At 40.4% G+C, this 25375-nt stretch overlaps 1 long non-coding RNA gene across 1 annotated transcript; it reads right to left on the bottom strand.

The window, feature by feature from the left end:
* Nucleotides 1–3680: 3680 nt before the first annotated feature.
* LOC128791093 (uncharacterized) lies at nt 3681–10049 on the bottom strand. The gene is made up of 3 exons (XR_008431968.1): nt 9755–10049; nt 6741–6900; nt 3681–3878 (listed from the first exon to the last, which is right to left on the bottom strand). It is a non-coding gene; the product is annotated as an uncharacterized LOC128791093 (long non-coding RNA).
* Nucleotides 10050–25375: the final 15326 nt, after the last annotated feature.

Raw genomic sequence — 25375 nt, 5'->3', positions numbered from 1 at the left:
CAGTAAGAAACCCTGAGAGGGCCAATGCTGTGAACCCTCCCCACACTCCTTGCAAATGAAGCCATGCTGTAAAGCAATGCATTTTGATAGCATGGCTTGCATTTTTCAGAGCAGCCTGAATGATGTTTTCCAAACAGTACAGCAAAGCATTAATGTGATATCTCTGTGGGTTTGCAGTAAAAACATGTCTTCAGCTGCACCAAGAGTGTTGAATCAAATGTAAATATCTATATGAGTAAAGGAAATATGTTTATGCATCAGGAGAGTTTATTTTGTGCTGGGTAGCACAAAAAAACAACATGATTTTAACAGCCATATTTTCATGAAAATGGACTGCAGCCAGTCTGAATATATTCCAGGAATCCCAAACTTTATGCACCACCTCTGAAGTCATCTTCATATAGAACAATATTTAATTTGTCATTAATTAGTAATTTGCTGTGTGAAAACCAGCAATCTATATTGGCTGAATTGACCGGCACAAAGATTATTCTTCTGGAAATGAGCTGAAATTCATACTGCCAGCAATTTCCATGAAAATAGAATTGCCTTTTGTTGCATTTATTTTAAAATAAGAATAAAATTATGCCAAAAGACAGCAAATAAAAGGGGTGAAAAATCCTACCTAAAAGACATAGGCAGGAAAATCCCAACTGATATGTCTGCCCCAGTGAGCTAAAAAGACATTTCATGCAAGGACCTCTTTGAAACTTGAATTTATTTAGGACTATTTAGAAGATACTACTAAGTGTAAATCCCTTCTCACAGCATCTCCTGGAAGTCGGGGTAGACTTTTTTTTTTTTTCTCTTTGAAAGTCAATGACTGGGGAGAGGAGCAGTAGGGAGGGGGAGACTTGGCAGACTGCCACCATCCTCTTTCATTATTTCATATGTTAAATGTCCCATCTAAATCTGCATTTACTTGGTTCGCCTCCCTGTATGTCGATGAGGGAATGATTGTTATTTTATAGTTATAAATAATATATGTGCATTCAGAGATATTTCAAATATTTAGCTATCTTGAATTCTCACTTTTGCATACTTTCCCCTCCCTATACTCACCCCTTGCCTTCATGTCTGCTACCCAGTCAAAATAAAAGTCTCCCCCATCTCTATCTCCCATTGTTTTTTCCATGGTTGATTGAATGGTGTGCTAGGTTCAGTGAACTTGGCTACTGCTCCACCCAGAAACAACCTTCTCTTCTATACCAATTATCATATGAAAGCTACTAATGTCGTTTTACTGCAGCTCTGCTTCATGTTTCAGAATTGAAAGTGGCATCATGCAGCCCACATTTGCCCAGTTGCAGGGAACAACCCTCCTTCCTTCCTTTTGCCCTCCATTTCAGTGTAAAATATTGGCTTCTTTTTTGTTTGCTACATCAATGTCTTCAATAAATAATTGCTACTTCAGATATGAAAACAACTTTCAATCTGGGATGCTGGTGCTGTTAGAAATATTATTGGATGGTGTAGGACTTATCCTCTGAGGATGAATTGGTTATAGCAGACAATGGAGGGAGCTGATCTCTTGGAACTTTAGAATGATGGACATTTCTTCAAACAGAGTTTCAAATGGAAAATTTTAAATTTCAGCATCACACAACAGTAAAGGAGACAGTGTAATGTGGTATAAATTTTAAATGTTGTTGACAGATGTGACTAACTAATGGTCTGTCCTCAATCTTCATAACCTGGCTATGTATAAACATCAAATATCTTTATACATTGAATATATGCATGAACATAGATGAATATGCTGTTGGTATTTTGAGAGGTTAGTATCAACAGAAATTAGTTTGCCTTTACAATAGTGTCTGAGCGTCAAGAGAGATTCTTTGTTGTCCTTACAAGTCTAATAGCCCCATAGCATAGGTACAAAATCTCACTCTGTGCAGCCACCAAATGCAATTTGAGTGCATATTAAAGAGTAAACCAGTTTTCTGATGTTGAAACAAAAGCTTCACAGGAACAGGTATCATATAAATTATGAAAAACATTTGTCCATGTCTTTTTCCTAGATTTAGTCAGAAGATACAATATATATCACAACTTTCAGTGGTCCTACTTTTATCATGTTTATTCTAAAAAAGTCTTCACAAGAAACTACAAATGTTAACAGCTGGTGTTATGAACCTCAGGAGCAGGAAATGCAACATGACTGCCTTTACTGGGGCTGTGGGGGAGAGGACACTTCACTTCCAAAAGGAAATACTGTTTTTTCATTATTTATATGTTTGTTGTTCCCACAAAAATGGACCCAAGTGTTTTGAAAGGATTATAAATATGGTTGCAATTTGGCACTGGAGCTGGTTGCAGCCGCTGTGTGTTTGTGTCCCACTCATGTGTGGAATTTGGCCAATTCTAACTCTGAGTTGGTCACAAGCAGCCAAATGGCTTTCAGTTTTCCTTTGTTGTATCTGCATTCCCTACAGGGCAAAAAAACCTTTCAGGCTTTATTTCAAGGTACAATATGCTCCTCTGAGAAGATAAATTATTAAAATGCAGTGTCTGCTTGTGAAAATTCCAGCTTTGCAAAGTTATGCTCATTTGGACTCCAAGAAATAACTGTTCTATCCTTCCAGGTCTCAGTTAAGCCAAGATATGAGCTAATTTTCTTTTAATTTTTGAGTTCTGATGGTCTTAAGGAAATCTGTGTTTCAAAGAAAAATGGAATCTGCTTCACCGTGATGGAGTCAATGTGTCTGGTGTAGTTAATCTGGAAAGCACTTCTTCACTACCATTCAGAGTGGAGTGATTAGGTGTGAGAGCCCGTCTAGTATTTGGGTTTATGCATCATCACAGCTTATTTTAAATATTATGAGACAGGTGGAATAGGCAAACCATCTATTGTTTACCACAGAACTGCATCTTTTACTACTTGTCTGCCTAAAGACCTGAGGTGTGACAGGCTCACTCACGAGAGGGGTGGGCCCTCCTCCATCAACAACTGAGCTCTGCCCATTCCTGCTGGGCTCAGGCAGAGTTGAGGTTACAAAGCCAAACAGGTTCCTAAGACAGCAGACAAAAGTGCCAGACTTTCCTGAGGTCCTGATGGAGCCCAAAGGCCAGTATGAGCTGCAGGTTTGTGTTAGCAGCTGCCTCCCCTGTTTCCCAGATCTTTAATATTGTGCTCTTTGCCAGGTTATCTGAGTGCTCATCTTTCTGTTACATCCTAGGTTATTGCAGCTACTAAAGAAAATGTGTATTATCACTTGGAATGAAATATATGTTCAGGATAAATGTATGGAGTGAAATATGTGCGTGTGTACATAGCATATAGTGAAACAAACAAGCTAAAAGGAACATTTTGAGACATTTGAGAGTGTTAATATTGATTACTGAATAGATTAAGAGACAGCTACGAGAGGTTTTGTCAGGAGATCAAACTTTACCTGTGTGACAGTGTTAATAGTATGAGACATGAACATTTATCAACAAAACAGTTTCAGCTGCTTGGCAAAAAGCATTGCATCTCTGAAGTGTTTTGTCATACAGCTTCCTCCCACCTAACAAATCATGGTGATGTTCACTTAAACTTGCTCATGTCAAGGAAAAGAATGTTTCCAGCAGGAGGCTGTAACAGTAAAGTTCTTGATTAAGGAATTCTTCAAAGATATTTTTTATTTAGAGTGCATTTAGAGTGCATAATTATCACATTGTTGATCGAAAGGTGGCAACAAGAATGTTAGAACCAGCTGGGTTGGGTCTGTGGTCCATCTGGCCCTTCTTATCTCATGCAGTAAATTACTGTACTTGACTTTACATGGAAATACAAAACCTCAGCATAGGAGATTTCTTCTCATATACTTTCTTCCAACTTTACGTGTTCAGTGACTTCTCCAGGAGAGGTATGAATTTGAGAAGAAAATCACTGTCTATGCAAAAAAAAAAAAAAAAAAAAAAAGGCCCATAAGACTGAGATATGCAGAACAGCCATTCCATCTATATCTAAAAAGTTGTTTCAGGTGTATGTCAAGATCACTGATGGATATCTTTAGGTGTGATTAATGTGAGGATTAATTGAAGCTTTTCTCCTAACCTTCTGTCTCAGTCCACATTCCACTTTCCAGTCCACATTCTAACATCTGTGTTAATAATGAAGAAACTCTTCCTTTTCCAGAAATCTTGTTGATGTCTCTCAATGGAGACTCCAGTGAAAGAAACTAAGATTCAATGTCTACAAAATAATTTTTTACACGGTCAGGATCTGTACAAGTTTTTGGAGTAAATAATAAAAATATAAGTGACCCAGAATATAATTTACCTTGGAATATGTAGTACTGTTTAATGATAGTGTCTTACCAAAAAAAATCAGTATTTGGGAGATTCTCAAGGCAGGTGACATTTGGGGAATACTACAAAGAGCTCCATAGCTCCCTGATATTACCCCAAACAAAAGAGCTACAGGAACAGTGTTGGATTTTGAGCTATCAAAACTGTTATTCCTGTAAAATGACATTTTTGTTCTCATAAAAATGTCAGCATTTTCTTATTACTCTAACATTGTAAAAACATTATTTTTGGAAAATTTTGATAAAATTCTCATATTTCTTCTGTCGGCCCAAAATTTGATTAAAAGAAATTTTGAAGTATTTTTGTTTTCTGCAAGCTGAATATCCTACATTTGAGCATTCCTATTCTGTACATATTACTTTAAAGTTTAGCTGATCTGTAGCCTACTGAAAATTAATGCTGGGTCCATTGGTTATATAATAAATGCCAACAGCTGTCAAAAGCAGAGTGAAGCAAAAGGGGGAGAAAAAGACAGTAATTGTCTTATAAGACTGCCTCATGGTAATTCAAGAAACATTCTGTGAATTCCACCTCAGTGGGGTATGAAATAAAACCCACGCTATGATGGATTGGGAAAACCTGGGGTGGCCCAAAGCTACTTTCTCTAGGATTTCTTCTTCTTTATTTTTATTTTCTGATAGCTTCTGTAACTCCAACAACAGTAGAAAAAAAAATGAGACAGGAAAATGTATGACCATGGTAAAGAAAAAAAGAAGGGGAAAAAAATCTTTTGCAACATCAGATAATCTTGAAATACAATAATATATCTTGCAAACCTGTGAGATCTATAGCAGGCTTATAGCTGATCAATTTTCCACCCAGGTTTACAAGAAGAATAAAGACCAGTATAGTTCATAAATCAACATTTCTTAAGGCACTTGTATGTTTTCTGTCTCCTGAAGGTGCTTTGAAAAGTGAGCTATAAACATCAACACATTCAATGAAACTGAGGCATACTAGCAAAAGGCTATTTGTAGGGCCATGTATATATAAAGAGATAATATTTTTGTACTATATACTAGGTAACCGTAATTAGGTTTTGAATTTCATTATATAACAAAGGGCTGTTGATGCCTGTAAAAGCAGCAAAGTATTTTGATCCCCCACTTTTTGGCAATCCCACTGAAATTGTATTATTATAGAGGTGCAAACACACCCAAACCTTAGAGAACAGCTTTGCTTTTCTGTTCTGAACTGGCCCCCTCGGACAGTTTTGTCTGACTTTACACTGAAGTGAAACTGCTGGAGGGAAGTAATATCTGTGAGCAGCACTATTGACAGTGCAGGACTTGGTATTTCTAACCAAGGTTTTACTGGACCAAATCAATGGTCTGTTCTCTCTTTTGGAGGACTGCAAACACACAGCTAGGTGTATTCCTCAACATTTCCCCTGTCTTTTTAATTGGGCAGCCAGGAGATTTGGAAGGCTCCATGGTTTTCCTGGGGCAATGTGAAACACAGCTCTGCAACTGCTCTACCTGAGGCACCCAAAGGTTTGCAGCTACCCCAAGTGTACCCCTTTTGCCAGGTGTACCTCTTAAGGATTCAAATTTTGGTGGGAAATACATCATCCTCAGTCTGGGGTGAAGGGGAGACTGCAGCGTCTCTCTGTGCAGTGATTGCACAGAGCTCTTTGCTGAAGGTCAGTGCTGAAGCTCCTGGTTTGCAGTAGCTGCAGCAGTGTCTGGTTTCACAGCAGGCCAGAAATTCCAGTCTGAAGGCCTCAAGGCTCAGTACCCAGTTTAGCCAGGGATCTAAAGCAGCAGGAGTTTGGTTTGCCATCATTCAGCAAGGCAGAGACATGTGCAAACCCGTATCTATCACCAGTTATTTGTTTAATCCACTTGCTCATATTGCCTCCTCCCTTTGGCTGGGCATTTTTGTTCCCTTCATTGTACAGAAATGTTAACAGGTGTAGAGACACCAGCCAGTCATGGTCGTCTGTGTGCTGCATGCACAAGGAAGTTTTAGGAAAATATTTGATAAGTAAAATGGACTTATAAGATTGGGTTTCATACTGCTGTGTGTAAATTTTAGGCCTTACAATAAGCCTTTGGCTTTTGAATCTCCTTATTTGTCTTTTCTGTTTTTATTTAGACACCTAATTAACACCTGATCTTAATTTTGTCTTTAAACCCCAAAAAACAGTGACCTACCAGGAGCAGCATTCAGTTATCCTAAGCCCATTTCTATCCTTCTTTGTTATAATCTTACTTTGTCTGGGGGAGGAGGTTTTAGCAATGTAAAAATTCTTCTGCATGTCTGTTCAGGTAGTTTCCTAAGATCCCTGAGTTTCCTGGGAACCCCCCTCCCATTCATATTCAGCAAGCTGTAAGCACCTAACTCCACTATATATCTCAAATTGAAAGAAAAAAAAAAAAAAAAGAACAAACTACTCTTCAGCTTGCTTACAGTCTGCCATGAACACTTAGATATGCTCTTACCCTCCAGCAGAAAGGGCCAGGTCACTGATATTTTTGTGATGGTCTGGATGCCCCATATCATCCCACAGAGTGCTGGAAGGCATGAGGAGCTGCCAAGGCTTTAAGGGGGGCAAATCTCAGGATTCCTCAGCTGCTGGGCTGCTTGCTCTCTAGGTTGCACCTGAAGTTGGAAGAGGAAATTGTGTTTTCACATGAGAAGAAAATATACCTGACAGTTTTGAATACTGAAAGATAGCTGTGGATAAGAAGTGCAACTAAGGTGGCTTTGTAGAGTTGCTTTGCAGCACTGACAGCCAGTCAGTGTAGTTACTTAATCCAAGTACTTTTACAGTTAGAATGTGTTGCCAGAAAAAGGAAATCAGCTTTTGAGGTGCATTATCTCCTTTCAAAACTGTCCTGGGGCCACTTATTCATTATCTTGGAATAAAACAAATGAAAGATTTCTTTTAAAAAAATACTGTTCAATCCATTTAGAATCCCTGGAGCTGAGCATTTTATATTTCTGTGACTTGATAAAATAAAACCAGCAATTAGTTTATGTGTATTTATCATTTATGGTTCTCTATTTCTCTTTGCAGTTCATTTTGAATGCCATAATCCTGACAGATTAACTTTCCCACTAAAATTATTATTATTTCCTGGAACTATGAATGAAATAGGAGAGCATGTTCACTGTGACTGATGGAGGGAAATCTCATTCTGCCAGATAATATTTTAAGCTGATTCCCTCACAACAACAAAAAAACCCACAATAAAACAAAACAACAACAACAAAAAGCCCTGCAGACAAATATTCATGTCTGTATTTACTTATGTGAACTTATATCATGTCTTTAGCAACAGTTTCTGAATCTGACCCATTTTAATAAATCTGAGAGGAGATCAATACTCCAAATATTCCATGAAAATCAGTGAAAACATGTAGCTTGATAGGGATAAAATACCTCAAGAAGGCACTGGCAGGGAGAACAGCTTCAGGGTGACAATGGCACACCTGAGAACCCAAACAGGGCAGAAACCTAGAAAAATCTCATCCAAGTTCCATCAGACCTCATGACAAACCAGGAGACAGAAAACCTGTGCCATTTGCTTTACCCACAGCCTGTGCGACTTCTTGCTTAGGATCACTGGTTAAAAAAAAGAGGCTGGTTGAAAATCTACTTATGGCAGGTGATGTTAATTTGAGTTTTCTCCATTTTTTCACTTCCTTGGCATTTCACTTTTCTTTGGGTATGTCTGTTTTGTACACCTGGGATGGTGCTCAGTCAAAGGGCAGTCAAGGAGTCCTTCATGTCCTCGACCTCTTCTGCTTGTAAGCCTTTAATTTGCAAAAAAATAGTTAACTGTAACCTTTTTCCAGAACAGGTTTTTGGGTTTTTTTTTGTTTGTTTGTTTGTTTTGTTTTATTTTGGTTTGGGATTTTTGGTGGGGTTTTTTGTTGTTGTTGTTGTTCTGGTTTTGATTTTTTTGTTTTGCTTTTCTTTTTTATCTTGCTTTTAGCACTCCATTGCCCTTAGTGGTAATTTTGTCATTTCACACAAATAAATTTCATCTGAGACAAAAGACCAGCTACTTCTGGAAAACAGTGTAGCCATGGAGGTGCCAGAGAACTGGCTGGATTGCCTGCACAGGTTAGGTGAGGAGCCACTTGCACCTTTCCCTTCTGGCTCTGGTGGGTGGTAAATACAGGTTTGCAATTCTAACATTTTCCTCTAGGATTGTCCATTGATCTTCCTGTTTTGCTTTATGCAGAATTTTGGAGGCACACAGGAGAGCCCAGCTGTGCTGGGCAAGCAGAGGGTGTGGAGCCCTGCAGCTCACTGACACTGGGGCAGACTGGAGGGAGGGATGGTGCTGAGCAGAGAGGTGGCTGCCCATGCTCACGGCTGTGGATGCACAGCTTGGAGAGCTTCAGCCTCCCCCTGCCAGTTAAACTGCAGTTGATGCAGGGCCAGGGTACAGGCACTGCTTGAGCTGATAGCTCTGGGCCTTCCTGAATAGGAAGGACAATTTGCATTCCCTTCTTGGAAAGTGCAACACATAACTTTTCCAATGAATATGCCTGCGCTATTTTCATTTTGTAATTGCCATCCTTACAAATTTACTATTTGCCATTTCATTTTCACTAGCAAGTGTGAACGTGAAACACCCAAAGCCTTTGTAGCTTGCTTTACAGAGGATTATTTCAGGCCTAGATGTAATGTTTGGGATCTGCAGTGAGAGATATGGCTTTCAAGAGGCATCCCGACACTGACTTGGCACTCATGTCCCACCTGCCGAATGCCAGTGGGATCCCGTCCATGGCTTTCACAGGCTTTGGATCCCACCCAGAGCATTCTCAAAGATGGACAGGAACTGGGAGTCTGGGCTGGATTAGGAAATCACAAACTGTTCTGAGAGGTTTTCTCTTTTATCAAAAAGTTTTTTGTCAACATTTTCTGAACAATTCAAACAAAAACAGCTCTGGAAATTAGAGAGCTTATAGAGTCCTGTACAGTAATTTGTGGTATATTCCCATACTCAATATTTATACCATAATGTCTCCTAAATAATTTTAAAGCTGCATTGTAAAATGGAGTGTTCTTTAAGCATTTGCATTGTATTGCATTAATTTTCTCTAAAATCTAGGCTACATATTTCTAAAACTGTTACACTACTTCATAGCAGGGATGTTGGTTACTATATGTTGCTCTCTTATCCTACTCTGATGTCAGAATTTTGCAGTAGTTTTTAATGTTTTACTCCCTCTTTAAGCAGAATAAAACCCCCAGTGTCTATTTTCCCTTTCCTACGTTTTTTTGTTTCCGTATTGTAACAAAACAGTTTTATCTTTGCCTTTTCATGTAATGTGTATGCTCAGAGACTGTTGTATTTTTGTCTAGAAACTCCTAGAGACTAAACACAGGTATATTTTCCCCATTTTGACCATTCATCTTCATCTGCTGCTGCTAACTTTCACTGATAGCACAGTCATTTTCTCTAACAAAGCCTATATTCATATGCTTCCTACTTACACTGCTGATCACCTTGGGTGCTTCACAACCCTTGCTCCTGCTGCCATTTCCTTGCTGACATAGCCAGGAAGAAATCCTTCTGCCAGGTCCCTCCTGGCTCTGTGGGCTGGCCAAGGTGGACTCACTAACTACCAGAAAGATTAAAATCAGCATCTGCTACTTAAAGCATCTTGTATTCCTGTTGTAGGTTTTACCCCGGTGAGTATTCCAAGTCAAACAATACTGTGGTTGTGAATTGTTGTCTCGCTTGCAGCCTTATTTCTCATTCTTGGCTTGTGGCCTAGGATGGGATCCAGAGCAGTCGCTGACTACAGCAATACAAAAGAAAACACATCACAAAAGAAACATTTGCACAATCTGCTTGCAAGCACACTGCTCCTGTTGTGTGTTTTTGCTGAGCTGGCCCCCAAAATACAGGTAATTTAAATCCCCCAGGATGAAAAGTAAAAAACAAACAAGCAATCAGAAAGTTGAACTCCTCATAATCTCTTCCTTTTTGAACAAAGAGGAAACAGAAAGGAAAAATCTTTTAGATACATGCTTTAAGTGCTCTTGAGATTAAGAACTGTGACAGAGAAACATTTAAAAATCCTTAAAAGTCCTTGATGTCTATCCAAAGCATTGTTAGTAAAATTCTGCCTAACACTCATCTTCTTACCTCCTCTCAAGAAGACACCGGACCTCTGTGAAAGGGAGATTGCTGCTTCCAAGCCAGGCAACCTTCTTCAAAATCTGTGCCTGAAATCACTTTGAGGATTTGGTGGTAAACCTCATCTCTGGTACTCTTTACTGAACCTCAGTAAAGTGACAGAAGTGACCCAGGCAAAAGCCTTTTTCTAGGACTACTAATAGATACCCTAAACTTGAGATGGATTAAACCAGGATTTTCTAACTGATTCGGTTTCCCAGGAATCTGGATTGTTTCCCCATGGAAGCACAGCAAGATTTATCAGCTCCCCAACTGGTGTGTCCCCATCTGTCCTACCACTTAGAAGGAAAACAAGGAGGGAAAGGTGGGCTCCATCCCCACTGAAGCCAAGTGGAGTTTTGTTTAGAAGTGGTCTTCAGGAAATGGCAAAGGGACATAATAACAGTTCTAGTTAGCAGCAGAAATTGAAGGAGCTAAGAAACTTATTATTAGTGTTTTAATTATTATTATACTTTGAATAACAACAAAAATAGAAATAAGACTAAGAAAAATTATCAGAGAAGATGGAAACAAGTTGTACAGAAAATTATTTTTAGGGAGAATTGAAATCTGTAAGAAATTGCATCTCAAGATGAAGGCTTGTGTAGAGAGAGGAGAGAAATGGCAGCAAAATTAAAAGTACGTTAAGGAAAAGTATTCTAAAAAAAAAAACCCAGACACTGAAATGTACCAAATAGAAAAGGAAGAATGGAAAAATAAGGTAGATATCTTTAAAAAAAGGGAAAGCATGAAAAATAGGAGGTGAGACATAGATTGGATGATTGGCTAATCTGTCACTCAGTTTGATGCCACATTTATTATTATTATTATTATTATTATTATTATTATTATTATTATTATTATTATTGTAAGTACCTGGCCTTTACTTATACATATATCTCTGGACATATAGTGGCAGAAGACACCACTGGCAATTTCAGCATGCCAGGATTTTCTGAATGGGGAAGAACTGGTGTCTTACCGTTTAAGCTATTCCCACTTATCTTTCTGCTTAGGTCATTTGTGGTGCAGAACTTTGGGGTTTTTTACTCTGTTTCTGCAGTTCAATTATCTTTGCTACTCCAAATGGGTTAGACAACACAAATCTTAATCCAGTCCTGTCCTAGAGGAGGACGCTGCTTTGCTCAGAATGGTTGTCCGGGGTCAGCAGCAATTCCCTGCTCTGCTGCCAGCTGCCCATGCAATCACAGGCAAGTCCCTTTGCCTCTCCAGGACTCAGGCCTGAGGAGCCATATCCAACTGGCTGCGATGGGAGCAAACGTGTCAAAGCTTCTCAAACACAGGTCTGAGGGGAGTTGAGTGCATTTAGCCTCCTCCAGCTCAAAGCTTTCAGCTCCCAGTGGCACTGGGCAGTGTGGAGGCAGTGAAGAGGCGGCAGCAGAGCCTGGCTTTCAGCTACTGAAATGTCAGGGGCCAGGGCTTGGGGCGAGAGGAGCCCACTTGGAAGCACAGCTGTGCAAACTGCTTCACTGACCTTTGCAATGTTCCTTGCTGTGCACTCGCTTTCTCCCAGCTCAGCCACATCTCTTTTGTTCCAGCAATGCTGCTACTCAGCGCCGAGCTGGGCCTGGTGCTTTGTTAGGTCTCTCCTTGGTGCTGGCACCAGAGCCGCTTTGTTTCCCTCTTATCTGGCCTTCTTGCTTCACCTTTTCTCTATCACCCACGTTATTGTATCACAGATATACTACCTTGGGATCAAAACAGTCCCTCTCCACACGTATGTAAATTCTAAATTACCTCATCCTTAATCTAGGAAGCAGGAAGCTTTCCATGTTAGCTGGCAATGTGTTCCTCCACAGCCCTGTGGTTCAGAGGGCAGCCCAAGGCCCTTGGCAAGGTGGTGTTACCCGTCCCCAAGTGTGAGCCCCATGCTGTGCCACTCGCCTGGCTCCTGGTGGCTGTCACAACCCCAGTGCTCCAGGATGCCAGTCCTCACCCACGTCCACGGCTGAGCAACACAGGGTACTGCCGTTTAGAGAGGTGTGGAGGCAAAACTTTGTAAAATCGCCTCCTGTGGTCACCGCAGCTTTACCCTGGTTACCCTGGTTGTCTGCCTTCAGAGTCCTCCTGCCACTGGCGATTTCATGTGCTCTGCCATGGTACGGCCACTAAGTTCATCCCATTCGTGTGCTCCTGTTACAGCTGACTGTCAATTCAATTGATTGCTCACATGCATTTTCTTGTGCTGCATGCTTAGATATTAGTGTACCTAACAGGAGAGCACAAGAAGTGTATGCTCAGTGACAAATTGAAATGCAAGGGAATAAATCGGCATCTCTCTTTTTAAAAAGCATGCTTTGCTAAAATGGGTTTTGTTCGAAAGTGAACAGAGAAATTCAAGCATTCATGTAAAATGTAAGCAATGGAATTATCTTCAATATTCCTTGATAGTGATTGAACAACCAGTATTGTTTTCAATATACTTCACAACTTGTTGCCTTGAAAACTGCTTACTAGTATATAATATTTACCATTAACTGAGAAAATGATCTGGTGCCTGAATGGAGAATTATTGAAAGGGTGTTTATTGTTTTCTTGCTGCCTTTGCTAGGACTTAAAAAGGCACGAAGGCAGCCGGCTGGGTGATGCCCTGCCAAGGCGCTGTTTTCATTTGCAGCCACTAGTGAGTGCTCTTGAATAGTTTTTCAAGGCAGAGAGTCCTTGAACCCCACCGAACTGCAAAGTCCGGATCTCTGGGTGAATTTGTTGGAAACAGGAGAAAGAAGGTGATTCATAAGCGAGAAAATGTAGTACCAGCGGTGTCCCCAAACCGGGTATGATGCAGGGCCGCAGCAGCAGATGGAGTGGCAGGGACTTGGCTTTATGAAGCAGGATTTAAAATAAAGCAGCAGTGCTGACAATTTGCATCTCGCAGTCGCTTTTATTTCTGTCCTCTGGTAATCCTGCAGCTTTGTCAGGAGTTCCTGTTTCAGCCTAGTTGTACCTGCTGTTACTTGTTTTGTCTTGTGCGTGCGTGCACGCCAGCTTGCAGATACAGACTCTTAGGCAGGTAAATAAACAGCAGATTCTGGGTATTATCCTGGGCTGAAGTCTGAGCCTTGTACAAACAAATATAGTTATAGGTGGCTGAAAAGGTCATGATTTATTTAGATTTGAAAGAAATGAGTTGTAAATTACAGACACGTGTAACTAAAGTTTTTTGATGGGCAACTTCACCAAGTGAATATTTTTACGTTGGCTGAGGTTGATTCTGTCCTAAGAATAAAATGAAGACTTTGTATTTATATGCTTGGATAGAGGCTGAGATATTAATTAATTTAAGAAATTAATTAATTGAGGCAATAGAAACCATTAGCACTATGTGATAAAGTTTTTGCACTCAGCAATGGCAGTTTAGAAGATGTGAGAAGCATCTCTGGATGTGCTAAACTCTTTCTTCTCTTCTGGGATACAAGTCTGTAAAACTGAGTGGTTCAGCTATCCAAGTTACTTTAAAAATTTTGCTGAAAAGAAACAAGCTGTATTGCTTGTGATTCTTAGTTAGTCATCAGCAGTTAACTCCAGCTCTCATTTTCCTCCACCCCCTCACCCTACACAATTCATACTCATTGTAATTAATTTTATGGCCTTTTTAGCAAAGGGAGACCTCTACATTTTATGCTACATTGCACAAGCAATTGAAAGTTGCAGATGAAAAAAACCCAAGCACCAAATGTTTAGCAGGTTTTTATTCTATTTTAAATGAGCAACCTATTTAAATCAATTATCAGCTTAAAATGAGCAGCCTGATCTAATTAGTGTTAGCCCCTGGTGGGTTAATGAATGAAAGGGAGGTGCTGGGCAGATGTGCTTTCCCCCAGGATATTCTTCTACTGACCACATTGACACAGAATCCTTCTAGGTGGGAGAATTTTATCAAACAAAATTATTGAAACCCAGAACTATAAGATGTAGAACTGTTAAATCTGTCAGCAGAACAATGTGTTTTGTGGCTTTGGAGTCTTTTGTTGTGTGTGGGGGTTTTGCCAGATTTTTTAAGACAGGATTTATTAGTGTGAGATAAGTCATTACAAATCCCAAATAAATTACTTTTAGAATTAGCATATGAATTCATTTCTGCAAGACACAAGAATTAAAGCTCCTTACAGAAAATGCCAGCTAAAATCTTCAGAATCTTGGTCAATAAGCAGAGATCAGCTCATACCCATCATTTCTGTTCCTCTCTCCTGATTCTCACTTCTCCAGTTACTTAAACATAATGTCCTTTGAGCTTTATTATGTAGCCAATTAGTAAGCTTAATATAGTACATGCAAGTATAAAATATGATAAGTTTCATTAAATGTGGCAAAGGGAGAAAGTGATGCTGTTAACGAAGGGCCTCGTTTTCTCATCCTTTTGATGCATTTGCTGACTATTCCACTGTGAGTGCACAGATGTTTGCATTTTTGGAGGATGACATTTCTGTAACCAAATGCTAAGTTGTTGGTAAATATTACAATTTGCTACTGTGCAGGGCTTCTAGGTTTCTTATTCTGGGGGTGATTTTAAGTAGTTGCCTCTGCTTTCCCCTCTTTCCCTGTGCTTCCTCCTGCCCTTGGGCGTCCACAAGGACGAGTGGGTCACACCAGGGACTTTGAGGTACCCCCAGGAGCCCATCTGCTGCACTCTCCAGGGGAAGTTGTATTCTCCTCCATGAAAACTGACTGGTGGGTTTCCTTTCACTTTTACAGATGTAATACTGGTTTTCTACATCCCATCAGTCTCTTACAAATACATTTATATGGACATGAGAGACTATAAAATTTACAAATATTCTTGACCAATAACAAAAATATTGACATGCTGGCACTTTTGTGTTACTTGTGGATCCTCAGGCTCTGGTAGATGATTAATCAAGGCTTCCTAAATTTCTCTGTGTAACAGGGACAGATAGATGATGATGGATTATAACACTCTTGAACAAACTCCGAAGTGTTTGATAGTAAGGGGTCAACTTTAAATGTAGAAAAACTCACTTGTTTCTGTTTTGAAACATTTTGTTTTGGAACAGTCCACACTCTGTATGAAGTGAAATGGTCTGATGGTCATGGGCCACTGAGACTTCAGCAAAACCAACTGGTTTACTGGAGGAGTTTTTACAGTGCTTTTCTCAATGGTATGCACACATATCTGTCAGAAAAGGTCAAAAGGATTTTTAATGGATGAGTGTGAAACTGTCCTTTTAAAATCTCCTAATAAGTGCATCAGGAGATATATTAAAAAGCAGCTGTGCAAAAGGAGCTCACTTGCTCTTCCCTGGTCATCCATTTCTTTTTTACTTCCTTATTACAGGCACTTTCCTGAACTTTCAAATCTTATGGCTTTGTACTTAACAGGGAAAAACTTTCATTAATAAAAAAGGGCTTGTAAACGGACTGATGCAGACAATTACAAAATATCTGGATGGTTTAGTGTGGAAGGTTCAAAACATTTGCTAAGTGACCTTGGTGCGCCTTGAAAAGGCTAAATAAACTGCGGAGTGCATTGTTTGAAAAGCATATGAGAAATATGTTTTGTGTTTTTTAAATTAAATGCTAGCTTCAAGTTTTTTGAGGAGAATATCTGCTGCCTTTTGGGAAGAGAAACCACAAAAAATAATTTCTGAGGGTTTTTTTTCTCCTTTGGAAAGAAAAATTAGAGCCCAATAGATAATCGCAATTTCACCATGAGTTATTACAATGATTTATTCAATTAACCTCATGAATATAAGCCCTATCATTAAATAAGCTAAATTTGAGTGCAACAATTACAACTTTTACTAACTGGAAGCAGCATAAGTATTAAGTGTTTAAATATACCAATATTGGAGCATGATAATTTTTAAACATAATTACCTCTTTTATTATATTTTGATTAGATTAAAATTAATGCATTATTAAGCCATGATATGTTCTACCATCTACACCTCTGTATAGACAAAGATAGGATTTCCCCCCCGCACACACCCTTTTTTCAGGTCTAAATTAATTAAATTCCCTTTAATTATAATTTACTAAAAAGCTCCACTTTCACCACTATTATGTCTTTTGAACTTTCAAATTCAAAAAAAAAAAAAAAAAAAAAGAGGAAAAAAAAAAAAAAAAGACACCAAACCCTTAAAATGGTCTTTTGCAGGAGAACTGAACTGTCAGCGAATTCAGGCAAAATTAATTATTTCAGCTTGATAAACCTTTTCATCTATTTGACTCCTTATACAGAAAAGCCAATTAATAATGTCAAACATGCTTTGTCTCCGGGGACCGGCGGGTTGTAATGAGTGTGTTTACCACGAGTGGCTGTAGCGGGAGAGCCGCGCCGAGCCACGCTCTAATCGCGCCACACCTGTCAAGCTGAGTCTCATTATCTGTGTACCAAGGGCAAACCTCATTTTGTCAGGAGTGGTTTTCGAAGAACTAACAACTGCCTGGGGAAGCATACAGGACTGTCGGCCAGTAGACGAGTCACTTAATTACCAATCAGAGCGGCAGAAGTGAATTCCTAATGTTCTTTAGTACTGACCCAGCTAATCACCGGGAGGTGCGGCTCACCTTATCGGGGCGCCCGCACCAACCATCCATTTCCAGCACGAGTCTGATCCACGCATTCCCGGAGCTTTGATAGGCTGCCATGGGTGCCGGTGCCCAGGACACAGCGGTTCATCAGGCACGTGTTATCGCGCCGTGTAACCCATCTGATCACCTCTTCCCCTTCCCGTTATCAGCTGATCGCGGGGTGGCTCTTGGCAAGGGACGGTCACCTCTGCGGTGACCTCGGGGTCCCTCTGAAGCACGTGTGCACGCATGCAAACAGCTCCGTAAGACAAAGGCTGGGCTGACCTTGCAGTGGATTATATTTCAAAAGCCATGTATACACATTACCTAAGCCCCCAGAACTTCCCCATGGGATAAATGGCATTATCCTTACTTTACATATTGGGAATGGAGACAAACTTCTGACCTGTGACAAACAGATTTAGCCCTCTGCAGCACAGTTGAGTAGTGATGTGTCCTTGGGGGAACTCCTGAAGGACTTGGTGGGCCTGTGGTGACCTCACTTTCTCTGGAGCCTGAGAGCATCTCTTCATCATTGCAACTTAGCATGTTTGCAGCTAAAAGAGGATAGGAATTTTAGGAAATGCAAAAAGCCCATTGTTCTCCCCGCCAGGAGCTGATTGTGTTGGGGTCTCCATGAGCCAACTCTGTGCAGTACCAGTTCAAATGCACAACATGCTGGGGTACAGGCAGGTTTCATTCTGAGTCCAGGTGAGATTCCTCACGGCTTTCACTGGGTTTCTCAGATAACCAAGGGTTGCAGAAAAGGGCTGGTAAAAGCATCATTAGAATTGAAGAGATTCCCAGCCCAGATTATCAGACTATACTTCATTAGCTTTTTGCCATGTATTTTTAGCAACACTGGTCTCTATACAGAACATACTGTGTTTTTAGGAAGATGATTCTTTCTTACTCTATTTGCAGATGACAAATGATAGACAAAAAAAAACACCATGCAGGAAAATTTTGCTTAGCATATGCTAAACTAACTGGGGTGAGACCATTCAGATATTCTGGAGTGCTAATAGATATCGGAAAATCCAAAGTGACTGCCTGCCAAAAGAGATTTTGCATTTCATTTATTGCAAAATAGCTGCAGAAGTCAAAAGCTCTGTTTATCACAGATGCAAAAAGAGCAAAAAGCCCCATAAACATTGAAAAATAAAATAAGCAGAACTGTCCCTCTCTCCCCAGCAAAGTCATCACCACCATCACTAACAAAAGTGGCAGAAGAGATTTATGAGATGATTCTGTTAGGTGACTTTTCTTTCCTGATGGTTGGAGGCATGGAGGGGTGCTGGACAGCAGATAACCTCTGGGTATTATCTGGACTTTGTGTTTGGGACCACTCCTTGAGTGATGCTGGGTAGTTTAGGGGTGAGGTGTTTTGGGTTCTTGGGGTTTTTTTATTTATCTTTATCTTTATTGTGGGAGCAAATTGTCATGTTCTGAAATGACAGCTACACTCACCTGTCACCAGTGTTCTGAGTGATTAACCAAAGTGAAGTCCAACTCTAGCCAAATTAATTCAGACAAGAGGAAGAGGAGAGCCGGAAGAGGAAAAGTGGAGGGAACCCCAACTACTCAAACATCTATGTCTTAGTGTCATTTATTTCCCTTGTGCCATAGCTTATCCACTGGGGAGGAGAATATGGCAAGCAAATGAAAACAAATGCAGACACCGTCAGCGTAAAAACGTCCCCAGAGCAGTTTGTGAGCAGGAGAAGCTGGGACCAGGTCAGCAGAATTCTCTCCATGTGGATTCCTATTCTCTGCTGAACTATCAGAGTTCCAACAAGCCAGCATAGCACTGGAGGCTTGCTGCTGGGCCAGGAGCCCCTCTCAGTATTTAGCTCTGGGCACACACATCACACCACATTGATGTTTATTGGAGAAACTACCAAGGAGTGGTGGATTCAGGGGCTACACACCACTGCTATAATATTCCTGTCTTGCTCTGCATTTCCTTTCTTACGGTGCAGTCTTGCAAAGCAGCTAAACATGTCAAAGTCAATCTTGCTACCAGTTTTACAAAGAGTAAGATCTAGCATTTCTCCCAAGTTAAGGCAGCCTTTCCTAATTTGCTGATAGGGCTTTGCACAGGCCAAATTAGTGGGAAGCAGCAGAAGGAATCAAAGCAATGAGCTGGGAAAAAAGATGGCCTGGGATAGCCAGCAAAATAGAAATGAGCCTTGTAGCAGAGGAAAAAAACAGATGCTTTCTTTTGATTGTTCATTGTCAGTCTCATTATAACTTTCAAGCTGTCATGTTACTTCAGCTTTATTGGGTTTGGTTTCTTTTCCCAACCTTCAATGCAGATGATGTCCTGATTGCTCTATTCTCAGGCCAAGTACAGCCTGACCTCTCCCTTTAGTGCAGTAAGTGGCATTCATCTCCTCCTTACGCAGGCAAAGGGTGAAGAAGAGGTCAGCAGCCCTAATAATTGCATCTTGGACCTCTTTGTTGGTGTGGTTATATGATCCTTTGTTTTCTGTTTTATGACTGACAAGCTCTCAAAAACCTTCTGGCAACACTCAACTTTCGCAAAACTGATATTTTTAGCTAGGGGAAAACTCTTGGTATTGCTAGTCTTTTGTTTTCAGTGGAGGGGGGTTTTATAAAATGTTTAATTTCTAATCCAACTGACCCACATCTAAAACTCTGAATGCATTGAGTCGAAATATTGAATCGGAACTATTTTGATGCAATCAAGTTTCTGGTCAAGCCAGAGCGGTATTTTGAGGCAGATGTGGTTTGGATGCTTCATGCCCCTGTGCTTTTTATGGGCCATTACTGTCCATATATTTTATTTTGACCTCCCACATGATAGGCACTGTGGAGTCTCTTGGGAAATGGCTTGCTGAGAGGGAGGGGTGGGAGCGACACCAAGCTGTGACACCTGGGAAGCAATGGGCAGCTCTTGCTTGGCACGTATTGCCATCACTTGTTACAAAATCAGCCTCCAACTAATTTCTTTTTCTTTCTTCTCCTTGCTCCAAGAATTAAATATTCCAGGTCTTTCAAAGCTAAAATTCTCACTCTCTTTTTTTTTGTGCTGGAGGTAGGCTTCATGTCTCCATAACAGTGGCTGAATCTAGAGATGGTGGTGGAAAGTCTCGAATTGAACTCAGTCTACATTTCAGTGCTATTGGTTGTTAATGCCTCTTTTCATTTTTGAGGGCTTGGGAGTAGAAATATAGGGGATATCTAAACCCTACATCTTAAATGCTCTCACTGTATGTGATCTCTGTGATCACTACATCAGAAGTGTCTATTGCAAGATGTTATTGAATCCCGAGAGAAGGGCAAAGGAACAGTAACAAAAGAGGTAATATGTGACCAAACTTTCTTAAATTTCAAACACTTGGACTTATTTTTCTCATCCTCTCAAGACCTTCAGGGAACTAATTCTTGAGGTTTAACAGAAAGAAGTGTCTGATCATTCTCTTCATATCATCCAGGCCTCAAGTCATACACAATATCCTAAAAGCAGCTTTGTGTACATATAAGAAAAGGAGCTGTTGCCTTTGTCATGCAGCCCAGAATTCTGTTTGATTTTCTTTTTGGTTGCTGCATTTTCCCTTAACCACACACTTAATCTGACGTGCATTTTCACTCCCTGATCTCATTACGTCCTTCCTTGAACTTGCATGTTGTGTGAACTGTCTTAGAAGGAAGAATGCCCTCAAATGAATCAGTAGTTCAATTCCAGTAATAACTTTATGTATTTGTCTGGGGTTTTTTAGTGTCCTTATGGGAAGCTAGGCAGTCCTGTGCTTGTGTTATCTAGTGAGAATGACCAGGCAGGGTTTTTTTTGTTTGGATAGTTGGGGCTTTTTTCACAAAACCTCTCTCCCACATGGAATTGGAGCCAAGGGCTGTGATGCTGTGGGCAGTGGCTTGGTGGTACAGGGCCAGTGCTTTCTGGGAAGACCAGACTTCCTTCCCACATTGCTGCACCTATCCACAGTAAACCTGAAACCTCATGGAAACCCATGGCTTTTCTGTGTTTGCTTTGTGTATAGTCAGATGGCCTGACCCTTTCCTAGAATACTGGTTTTACTCTGCCTAAACTGCCTAACCATCCTTGTGCTACCAGATGTACAAAATAGGGATGCTGGAGAGTTTGTAGCTCTTCTCTGACATGAGGAGATACTGGACACATTTCGAAACATGGAGAAAAATAAGGAGTTTTTTAAAAATGCTGTAGTATGTAATGCGAAATATAGGCAGAATGATAACAGAAAGAAGGTTCTATAGGTTTTTCCAAGCTTACTAGTTTAAATAATTCTCTCATTCCATATTTAATGATTGCCAGGCATGCTTCATGGCACAAAAAGTAATTTAGGAGAGGAGACTTTTAAATTATTTTTTCTCTTTTATCCAGAAATCAACAGAATATCAGAACATTCACAGTATCTTATTCTTTCAAATATGTAACACAGTCTTTAAAAAAAAAAATTATTATTTTAGAGATGCCACTGGGATATTCATGTGCATTTTAGCTCAAACAAACAACCAAACAAACCCCCAAAAATCCAAACAAAACAAGAAAAATCCCAAACGAACAGAACAAACAACAAAAGCTTAGGCCCTTAGGAAGTGGTGGAATTAAGGATAGCTGCTAATTTGTGGGCACTCAGAAAAAAACCTGTGACCCTGGGACAAACATAGTTTTAACACAAGAGGCAAAAGGGCAGATCTCAGATCTACAAATAAGCTCTGACCTATTTAGATCCCTATTGCTTGAAAACAGATCAACTTTTTAAAAATGCATATGGCTCCTAGGCATAACAGTGCACAGGCCAATTTCCAATGCAAAGTTAATTTTCATTCAAAGTTGTTCTTTGTTAAATGATGCCAAAGCTAGAGGTTTGTGTGATGGAAACAATGCTGGTCTTGGATGAATTCAGAAGTGGGTGCCATCCCAGCAAGAAGCCAGGTTTTTACTATAGCTCTTCATGTGCAAGCACATAAATCACTCCTCTTGAGGACCATGTGTCCTTTTGTCCCAGAGGTGGGTGTAGGATGCTCTGTGAGAAACATCTCTCTGGCTCCTGGGGCAGGATGCTTCAAGCCTCTCATGGTGTTGCAGAGATGTGCTCCAGCCTCCAGACAGCCAGGGCCAGCGCTCTGGGTCAGGGTCTGCCCACTGTCAGGAGACAGCAGCAGGCAAACACACAGGGGAGACCAAACACTCCCTCATGTGCCACAGGCCAGAGCAGCTACTGTGCTTCACCCATCCCTGGGCCTGCCAGCCCTCCTCCAACCACAGCTATGCTCTCCTTGAAAGAACAAAACTTTAGGACATCTCCCAATGGCATTGGGTTTCCAGAAGCACAAAGGATACCCAAGAGGCATTTCCAGAGATCCTTAAATGTGGTTATAGCCCCAGAAGGCTCCTCTTGTGGAAGCCAAATCCTGCTGGAATCAAGACCTTTTAATGTAGAAGAATGGTTGAAATGAGCTTTTGGTCTCACATAGACCCTCACTGTCTGTCCTGAAAACAGTCAGCTGTGCAGTGAGCTACTGGCTCCGTACTCAGGCTAATCCAGACAGCTTTTAGGAAATTCACCTGGTGATCTTGCAGTACCAAGAGCTACATTATTGTTTCATCTGTATAATAAACCATCTTAAACCTATAAGTGTAATCCTACTTTTCTTCTCTTGAAAAAGACTAAAGAGCCTGACCACATGTTGCTGAAACAGAAATTACTTTGTTTCAGGTACTTTTCCCCTCCCTTTTTTAGAAGCAGAAGTCCAAACACATCAAAACCTACCTAAATTTATCTCTGCCTCGTGGATGGGAGGGAGAGAAACCCAAAATCCAGAGTGCAGCTGGGATGAAGTGTATGCTGTGAGCATGATTAAATGATTGTGAATGATGAAGGTTGTTTCTGTTTACTATGTGTTCCATCATAAAGCTTTATGGAAAACATTCCTGGAGAGGAAAAGGTGAACAAGATATTCCAGCCATGAGCACTTCAGGTTCAGAAGTTCACCTTTAATATGAACATTGCAGAATATTTTTTTCACACTCAAAGAGATACCTCTTTCTTATTTAATATAAAATGTGCTCAGCAGCCTGTGCTACACGTTTCTTGGTCTGTCCTTACTTCTGCTCAGAGGACAAATGTCTGCTAATTCCATACTTGAGAAAGATGTTGAAATATAAATGTATCACCTCCTCTGCACAGGTAAGCAGAAAGGAAGGAGGGCAAAAACTCAGGCCACACTGAAAAAACCTCCCCAAGGTGCAGAGTGGCTACTCCTGATCTGCCTCTGCTATCTATAGAGAGCCAGAGCAAGAAAATGACAGGAAAAAACCCATCAATTTCTCAATTGCTAATAGAGAGGAACACCAGTTTTAAAAGAAATTTGAGTGCTTAACAATGAAATTAGGTTCTCTGTGTTTGGAGCTGCATTAAATCCCCATGATCCCATATTCCAAGAGTTAACATTCCTTTACTAACATGGCCCCGAGCAATAGCCAGTGCAATGCTCTTGACAGACATTCTGATGTTTCCTATTGCTATTAAATCTAGTTTATCTGAGGAGTTATTTTCCACTTGATAAATGTGTCTGCTCAAGGGCAGACTGAAGAAGTCATCTAAATATACATTTCCAAGATGACTAGAAACCTTGTTTGGCTTGTACTTCCACTTCTTCTAGCCTGCCTTGAAGCTCAGAGAAGCTGGAATTTTGAGAAGGGAAAATAAAATTAGCAAGAATTTTCTTTTTCTTTGTGTTAGTAACCTGAAAGCCTGAGGACAGAAGCAGGAGTTGCAAGCTGCTTATGGAAATGCAAGACTGGTGCCATAAAACAGCAGCTACCTGTTCTAGTGTAATTTTCTCTCTCGTCTGTGTGCTGACGTCTTTCCTGAAGTTGTGTGCGAGCAAAATGAGAGAGGAGCAAAAACATGTATACTTTTTGGTTTGGGCTTTTTTTGTTTAATGATCCTTAGGGAATGAAGGTAGAAATCTGTGTCCAAATTACAGGAAAAAGTTGACATGCTCAAAACAAATTCTTCCAAGCTTCATAAATCCACAAAATATGTAAACATCTCTTATACTGCCCAGAAATATGCAAGAAAGGAGCGTTTACTGAATAACCAGGAATTGCACTTTTAGGAATGTTTTGCATGTTTCCCATTATGTAAGAATCATATGGGAACAAGACTGAAATTTCTTATGAATCTACACCATAAAATCTAATCCTGGCAATCATTTTTCAAGAGACACTTTTTATGGAACAGCTTTGCAGACCTGGATGAACTGTGCTTCATCTGCTGTGCTTTGATGTTAACAAAGAAAAGGATTATGTTACAAAATAAACAAGTCTCCTTATGAATACAAACTATTCTCAACTGTGCTGATAACAAATAGGCCAAGGTTAAAGAGCTAAATAAAGCATGTTGCCCTGAAATGCAGTAATGACAATTGTGACTTATCACGATCCGTTAAATAGACCTGCTCTTTTCTCTTTTCCTTTGGGGAATTTGGCAAAAAGATTGGTTTTGCAGCCTCAGAGCTGTACCACTGCTGCAGCCACTCCTGGTCTTGTTGGTATGATAAATTAGCTCACATAGGCAAGGGATCACTTTTGGCATTCATTAACTTACTATTACAGGCCCACTGCTTTTGCTTCTTGCTCTAGGCTTTGCCACCCACTTTTTCCGCTAAAGAAGCCTGAAGATCAGGGTGCAAAACTTTTGTGAAGAGTAGCAGGAAACAGGCAGCAAGAACAAAACATTGTACATTGGAGTCTCTTCAAGGTTGTAACTATTTGATATATACTTTATGGGCATGTAAGTCTTGGAGGACAGAGCCTTGGGTATCATATATGTATGTACAGAAAGCTTTCAGGATGCTTTAAACCCATTTTTTATAGTGAAAAGGAATGAATAGTTAGTCCTGCTGAGGACAATTTTGTTTGGGAACCATTCAAAGCACATGGTCCTGGTTCTGCATCCTGACAGCATTTGCTATTGACTTCACTGGGACTTTGAGCAGAAAGAAGGCTGCACAGGAAGACCCACAACTCTTAGAGAGTTCAGGGGGAACTCTAGCACTGACACTAAAAGCAGTGACAGTAAAGTTACTGCCCTCACAGGTGATGTATTTTTCTCCAGAACTGGTCTCTGATCTGTGTGTCTATTCTCCTGTAGCAGCCAAAGGCAGAGTGGATATTTGTTATAGGAGGAGCTGGATCACAGAAGCAGGTGGAATTTTTTTGCTTTGTCTGACTCCAGTCAGTGCTTTGGGCATTGAAGATGGATTATTTTCTCAGGTCTGCCCCAGACTCCCTCTGCATACTGGACAGAGACAGGTATTGCCACAGCAGCATCACCATGTGGCCCATAAAGGAGATAAAATACTCC

The sequence above is a fragment of the Vidua chalybeata genome, chromosome 7 (assembly GCF_026979565.1).
Source record: "Vidua chalybeata isolate OUT-0048 chromosome 7, bVidCha1 merged haplotype, whole genome shotgun sequence".
NCBI lineage: Eukaryota > Metazoa > Chordata > Aves > Passeriformes > Viduidae > Vidua > Vidua chalybeata.
The sequence above is the reverse complement of the archived record's forward strand: the minus strand, read 5'-3'. Positions and strand labels throughout refer to the sequence as shown.